At 41.3% G+C, this 8,104-nt stretch overlaps 1 protein-coding gene across 1 annotated transcript in view; it reads left to right on the top strand.

Moving 5' to 3' along the window:
- Positions 1 to 6,144: 6,144 nt before the first annotated feature.
- LOC122817181 (protein-tyrosine kinase 6-like) overlaps positions 6,145 to 8,104 on the top strand; it is a 171,030-nt gene continuing 169,070 nt past the window's right edge. Inside the window, exon 1 of the mRNA XM_044090395.1 lies at positions 6,145 to 6,215. The gene's annotated coding sequence lies outside the window, so the exon portion shown is untranslated. The remainder of the gene's footprint in view (positions 6,216 to 8,104) is intronic.

The following is an 8,104-nucleotide window of genomic DNA, read 5'->3' as shown; positions in this document are numbered from 1 at the left end:
TGTCCCACTTTGTAAGGGACAGTCTCTCTTTGGGCAGTTGTGTCCTGCAAAAAAATTGTAAAAATGGCAAATGTCCTGAGATTTTAGGAAAAAAAATGATTTCCTATATTTTATGTAATAGTTGCATAAAACAGTTATTCTGTATCTGAAACACCTAAATGTAATAAGAAACAGAAAAAAAAACAACTAAAATACTGCAAGAATAAGCTTTTATTTAGGCAGAGAGGTGACGTTCTGTCCTTTGTACTGACCATGGGTGTGTATTTTGGCCTGCAAAATCTGACGTTTTTACCAAAAATGTCCCACTTTGGGTATTTAAAAAGGTGGCAACCCTAGATCACCCACCACATTGAGGCTCCGTATAGAATAAAACCTTAGAAGTAGAGTGATCTAAGATTCAGAAAGGCTTAGAGTGAGTGGGAAAATGACCAAATTACAGATTCCAAATCATGGTAAACCTTTCTGAATCCCAAGGACTATTCTTTGTCATTGATAGTATTAGTCTCCACCCATAGTTTTACCTCTTGTGATTATGGTTTTGCCAATGTTATTTAAGAGGCTAGATTAACAGATGAAGTTAAGCTATTTTCAAAGAGTAATTTTTGCATAAATCTTTATGTTAAGAACAAGGACGAGGTAGTTACCGAGATACACTGTAACACTACAGAAACAAACTGCAATATGCTGTCATTTTTGCTCAGTAAAACTATACTTTTATTTGCATACTTTTAAGCCAGTATTAAATAAAATAAAATAAAGCAATTGGCTCTAGGTATGTGTGTGTGTGTGTGTGTGTGTGTGTGTGTGTGTGTGTGTGTGTGTGTGTGTGTGTGTGTGTGTGTGTGTGTGTGTGTGTGTGTGTGTGCATGCCACCTGTGGAAGGTTGGGCGCTGGGCTGGCAACACGACACTGTAAAAACTCTACTGCCAATTATGAGCGGACAGGTGATCCCCTGTGGTGACCCCTAACCAGGAAAAGCTGAAAGAAGAAGAAGAAGAAATAAAATAAAATAAAGCAACAAAATAAAATAAAATGAAAGCTGCAAGCCTTACCGTCTATTTGAAGTGATAGCTTTCCGAGACTACAATGCACTGACAAGACTGACACCTCAGGAAGAGTATGGGGGAAGGTCTGGCAATTGTTTAAGGACTAAAGATGTGACTGTTTCACAAAACTATGCCTGTTCTCCAGAGTTTAAATGTATGAAAGCATTTGGGGCAAATCAAGATCATTCAGTGAAAAAAGAAAACAATGAGATGAAGTTATTTACAGTAAAGCCACTGCATTTAAGTGAAGAAAACACTTCCTTGCCTCTAAGATATCATATGAAAGGGACTCTAGCTCTATTGTGTGAAAAAAGACAAAATCTATGAAAAAAATTACATCAGCATAGCAGGCTTTAAGATGGCTATTTTACAGTAAAAGAAACTGCAATGCAGTGCAAGCAATTCAGATACGTTAGAATATTACAGAATAACAATATATGATAAAAAAACAATTTTGGATGCAGAGTTTTGCTTTTATTCAGACTGCCTCAATTATATCTATATACTGTCTTAAATCTATGCTTTCACTGGATGGGTTACCTCATAATTTTTTTGTCAAGTATGCTTACCTTTAACACTTAATCTATAATAGAGAGCAAAAGAAGAACCTATCAGGGGCTTAACCAGATTTCTGGCCAACATATAGGTTCATAGGTTCATAGGTTCATACTAGGCTATTTGCCCTAGGGCATTTATAAGCCTAGCCAGAGTGTGTTTGGCTTTTGCCACCCATTTTAAATGAATTTTGCTATGCCCTTTTTCGAGGTTAGTATACTGTGCCTCTGTCTAACAGTGACACAGAAGTGATACCCGGGGTAAACCTACGATCTCCCATCCACTCATCAAGATTCCTCTTGAAGAGAGTCAATGAGGGACTCTGCCTAACCTGGACTAGGCTTTTATTACAGAGTGAAGGGAGCCTCTGGGTTATGAATTTGTCCCTCCAGCATGTCCTATTTATTTCAGTGCTGAGGTTCAAGTCTCTCGAGCGCGTAGCTTGATGGGATTAGGATTTTCTGAGGTGCAACATGTCCATTAATTCCGGGTTGGACATGGCTTTATACGTCAGGCACAGATCGCCTCTGAGCAGGCGGTATGCCACTGAGTAGAGCTGGAGTTTCTTTAACCGGGCAGCATATGGCATCTGTTTGAGCCCTTTGATCCTCTTGGTGAGGTACTTTTGGGGTCTTTCCAGTTGCTGCAGGTGTCTGGTAAGGTACATCCCAAAAGGGGCATTGTACTCAATTATGGGCCTGATGAGGGATGAGTAAAGAGGCACGATGACCTCCCCTGATCTAGATGTGAATCCCTTCATGATTAGGTGGGCTATATAAAATGTTTTTCTAACCACTTTGGCCACGTGGTTGTCAAATGAGAGATTGCTATCAACTTGGGTCCCCAGGTCCGGTAATTTGTGGGCAATTTGTTTTTGCCAAAGGGGATGACTATACACTTTTTGGCGTTTAGCTTGAGGCCATGGCTCTGGCACTAGTTGTCTGTTTCTATGAGGCCCTTTTGGAGAATGCTTGTGTCAGCTGGAGAGTCGATTATGGTGCCCAGTTTGCAGTCATCTGCGAACTTGGTCAGCCACAGTCCTTCTGTGTTGGCCTGTACCTCAGAGAAATATATACCGAACAAGAGAGGTCCCAGGACTGAGCCTTGTGGGACGCCACTTGTAATTGGTTTGGAGTCTGACATGGCTCCAGCAATTCTAACCATGTGGGTTCAGTCTTTGAGCCAGTTTGCAACCCATCTAGTGACATAGGGGTTTATATTTAAGCTGTTGAGCTTATCTATAATGCCCAAGTGGGGTATTGTATCGAAGGCTTTTGCAAGGTCCAGGTAGGCTGTGTGGACCACCTTCCCCTCGTCAATGGCCTTGGTGACTGTTTCAAAGAAATCAACCAGGTTTAAGAGGCAGGGATCTGCCCTTAACAAAGCCGAACTGGGTAGGATCCAGTGTCTATAGGTCCCCAATATCTTTATTTATGAGGTCCATGATGATCCTTTCCATAGCTTTGCAGACCAAGCTAGTCAGGCTTATGGGGTGATAGTTTCCAGGTTCCGTTGAGGCACCACCTTTGTGGAGAGGGACCACTGTTGCTGTACACCACTCTTTGGGTACATATCCTGTAGTAAGGCTGAGATTGAACAGTAGTTTTATGTTTGGGTTTAGCTCTTCTTGGAGTTCATGTAGGATGCAGCCCGGGACATCGTCTGGTCCCATTGATGCTGTGTTTTTTGCTTTGGAGAGGGCAGCTCTTACCTGAGCATCTGAGATGTCAGGGGGGAAGCACTCTGCTGGGATAGATATTTGCCCTTTTGGTGGGGAGAGGGGGGGGGAGAAGTTTGCGCTGAACCTGTCAGCTAGGATGTTGGCAATGTCTGTGGGTTCGGTGTATTTTTTGTCATTTTGGACTAATTCTGAGCATATCTGGGAATTGCCACCCAGGTTCGTAACATAACTAAAGAAAGCCTTGTGATTATCCTTAGTGTCCTGTGCAATTTTTCTCCCGAAGCTGGCCTTAGACGATTTTATGAGTGCCCGTAGTTTTTTGCTAATACTGATCAGAGATGCCTTCCCTTTTTGGGATTTTGCTCTGTCATGTAGTAGCTTCCTCCTTCTCTTGTATAGTTTGTTTATGGCTGGGGTCCACCAGACAGGATGTCTGCCTTTGGAGGATTGGGTCTTGGTTTTATTTGGGATTACATGATCCATGCATTCCTGAAGGTGTGGTATCCTGGTAATGTAGTTAGTACTATAGCTAGATAAAGCTCTCAGGCCAATCTTTAACCACATTGGATTAGAGACCTCTGGGTTTTTAGGGAGTTGAATACTGCCTTGGTGTGGATGCTTATTTAATGTGTTATTCGTGAGTCACAGTTGCAGTCATAACTTCTAGGAATATCTGCTGCAGGCTGTCTAACATTCAGCCTGACCTTTTAGAGTTGAGGACTCATCTTCATGACCAGGCTGATGTTGCCTCCCCTCCGATGTCTTTACATGCTTCAGTAATATTTTTCCCAGCACTATCTTAACCCAATATTACTTTAGTGAAGCCCTTTTCCCCTAACCCTTTTGTATTTATGATAGGGAGGAACTTGACTATTAGTTACAGCTGCCTTTCCCCTGAGGTTGGACACAGACAGTGAGGAAACACTGGCTTTTGAATCCCTCACAGAAAATTTCATTTGGAGATATTTTCAGTCATGAAGGAGCACATCAAATGACAGCCTGATGACTTTGGACTACCACAAGAGATACTGAGACTTTCTGGGTTTAGGGACCACAAAGGCAACCTGTCCAGGAATCAGTTTTGGATGTTTTCCCAGCAGAATATTTAGAGCTGGACTCCCAACTGCCCCCACTCCCAGTCAGTAAGACAGCTTGTATACAGTTAACCCGCCCCATACACACACACTACGTTACTTATCTGCTAACTCAACACTTTTGTCAGTGTATACTAGGCTAATGACCACTAGGGCCCTTAAAAACCTAGCCATGCACCCTAAATGTGACCCGCAAACTTGATTTATATTTGATTTATAAGACGTGATTTACTGACTGTGTCCATGTGTTAGAGACATAGGAGCCAAGGTAGGAGTGAATTTCTGATTACCCAACCAGGAGCGACTTTTCAGTTACCAGTACCACTGCACAGGACACTCACACACTCTACTTATAAAACACACTCACTCACAAAACTAAACTTCCTTATGTAGGCCTTATTCTAACCTTAACCCAGAAACATTTGCACACAAACTCCAGTGCCTAGTGCTGAAACTGTTGTTATATCTGAAGGTTTGAGCATTAACACAAATGCACACACACACACACACACACACACACATGCACATGCACATGTACACACACACAGACACACACACACACACACACACACACACACACACACACACACACACACACACACACACACACACACACACATATCCACTTATCATAACCAAAAGCACTTCTGCAACACCACATGAACATTTGGTATTCCTGATTTAGGTAAACCCACCATTCATCAAAAAACACTTCTGGTAAAAAAATAAACACAGTAGTTTATTCTGTTGAGAAAATTAATATTTGACAGAGTGAACTGCTACCATTATGCTTAGCAAGTATTTAAAAAGTGTCCCTATTTTTGGGGATTTCTCTTCCCATTATTTATGGCTTTGTCCAGATTTCTTGCTCTAAGAGTTTGAGAGGTATGTGCCCTGTGAAGTCTCATTGGGAACCTTTCTCCTGGCCTCCAGTAGGAGTCCCAAGGTGAGGTTCTGTCATTCCCAAATTTACAACTTTCACCTTTTTCTGTGACCACTGTTTCCCACATACAGGCTATCTAGTCAAAGCTGAGTCACTAGCCGAACAGTTGGAGGTGATAATGCCTATCACAGGCACCACATTTATCAGCTATTAAAAATAGTGGTGGTAAGTTGGCAATGGCTAGCATCAAACTACATGGGCATTTATCATATGCTTCAATTTTATACACCTGAAAAGGTCGCTCATAACATACTGGAAGGTGGCTGAGGTCATAGTGTTTTGGGTTGTGACCCAAAATGACATTGTATTTTAGTGTCATATGAACAGATAATTAAAGACTTGCTATTTTATTAAGCCAGGATTTTCGTTTCTTTGTTTGAATGAAATAAAATAGCCTGCACTGGCAGTTGCCTATAATGTCTAGCAGAATGTAAAAGAGGAGTTTTGATGTCTTTCATTAATGTATACATACCTCTCAACCTCTTAGTGAAAGAAATCTGGACAAAGAAAAAAATAATGGGCGGGCAAAGGCCAAAAAATAGGGACAAAATTTAAATGCTGGTCTTATAAATTTGGAAAGTTGCTAAAATAACAGGTCTTGTGTTAGGTGAAGGCTATGAAGTCTGAAACTCAAATAACCATCATTATTTAGTGACTTCAATCCTCAATAATTTCCCAGAAAACCATACATTTTATGATGAATAGACTGAAAATATGAGGTAAAAATCTGGACAGTTGAGAGTTGTGACTGAATGTGACTGCAAGAGGTTAGTCTGTCTTTAAGCTGCTACATTGCTTTAGGCTGAGCATTTCCAGGCACTATTTAATTGGCAGAAGGGGAAGGAGTAGCTATTTTGACTAATTGAAGTCCAACGGCTAGCTGCTCAAAGAACAGGGTAAAACATTTATTTTGGCAAGCTTTGTATGGGTTACTGCAGTATGTACTTTATTTACATTTCAATAGATTTGCAAATGTATTCTTTACTTATGGATTTTTTCATAATTATGTTCCTTGCAACCTACAGTGCTAATTGTTGATTAGTATTTGTTCTGTAGTATTCATATGTTTCAATTGTCTCTTCTCCATTTGTGTTTGGTAGCATTTTTGGGTTTATTCAGTACACAGTTGTTGTATGTTTAGCCCTCTCCTGCCAAGTTACCTTTTTCCACCTTATCCTGATTATCAAAATGCTTTCATTTTTCTGGCATTTTCTTTGCTGTTTAACTGTAGGCTTATAGAACAGACTAATACTCAAATGGTATAGCCCAATGTTTGCAGGCATCATTTTATTATCAACCTATATATCTATAGGGCCTGTGTTACTTTTGGTAGCTGGTATACCTTAAATATATCAGATGATATGCTCCCCTACTGTGTTTTGATAGCTACATTAATCTACAAGTAAGGAAACATTTTGGGCCTTTCTGTTATTGTATCCATTGGGTATGTCTATCAATTCATTAATATGCCTTTGGACAAGTTTGAGTTACTGATGTATTTTTCACCAGAAATATTTTGATATCCATTTTGAGCACTTTCCTTGTTTCTGTTAAGTACTGTATTTGTTCAGAACTTTAGAGGCCATTTGACATAGTAAGGATTATATCTGCACAGTACATTGCTTTGTGATGCTGCTCTGTGTACAGTAGCAACCTGCTATACTAAGAATGCTAATGTGATTTGCACTAACATGGCACCTGCAACGTTAAGGGGAGAGGGAGCACCTGCAAATATTAAGAGGCGAGAGAGCAAGAGCACCACCTGTAAATGTTAAGGGGAGAGAGTGAGTGCACCGCCGGCAAATGTTGAGGGGAGAGCACACCGCCGGCAAATGTTGAGGGGAGAGCACACCGCCGGCAAATGTTGAGGGGAGAGCACACCGCCGGCAAATGTTGAGGGGAGAGCACACCGGCAAATGTTGAGGGAGAGCACACCGCCGGCAAATGTTGAGGGGAGAGCACACCGCCGGCAAATGTTGAGGGGAGAGCACACCGCCGGCAAATGTTGAGGGGAGAGCGCACCGCCGGCAAATGTTGAGGGGAGAGAGCGAGTACTTCAATATGTGCTATAGAAATTCCCATGTCACAGGTAGTTTCATTAAGGTATGCCACTTGAAGAACCTTTACCTTTTAGCCTGGTTCCTTCTTGGAGGAGTGTGTACATGAACCACCTAGGAAGAAGTAGACCTGTTGGTCAGCAGTATATCCGATATCTGACTTCAATTTGTGTTTATTTATTTTTTGCCTGGTGTCAGTGCTGATTATTTTATTTTACTTTTAAATCTCTGTTCTGCACTGTCTGTTTTGCCATCACAGTGGGGTGGTAGTTGACAGGTACTGAGTTTTCTTTTGTATGATGTATTGTCTGTAGCTGGGAACAGTCTGTCAGTGTAGTGTTACACTTCTGTGCATATATTGTGTGTGTGTATATATAAAGTAAGGGGGATATGTCCTCTCCATTTCACTCAAAGCAGCACTTTTGCCTATGTAGGGATAACTCATGTTCTTAAAGCCTGGATATGTAGGGGAGTTGCACCTACATGGTACAATATGCAGTGCTCCATGATTTTAGTGACCAGTCTTCTCTGCTAGCCCTTTGGTACTTGGGGTCCTGCTGCTATGCATGCATGTCTTGCCTTGCAACAGCCTTAGGTCTGCAGTACATTACTTCAGTCTTTTCAGACCAAGTCACACAGGTTGTTTAAAGGTCGCTGTTGGCACTTAATACTCCATATTCTTTGTGCTGGCCCTCCCCAAAAGGTGCCATCTAACTTTTCTTTAGTTT

Source organism: Protopterus annectens, chromosome 12.part0 (assembly GCF_019279795.1).
Source record: "Protopterus annectens isolate FY-2018-M chromosome 12.part0, PAN1.0, whole genome shotgun sequence".
NCBI classification, from domain to species: Eukaryota; Metazoa; Chordata; order Ceratodontiformes; family Protopteridae; genus Protopterus; species Protopterus annectens.
This window is presented reverse-complemented; position numbering and strand designations above follow the sequence as displayed.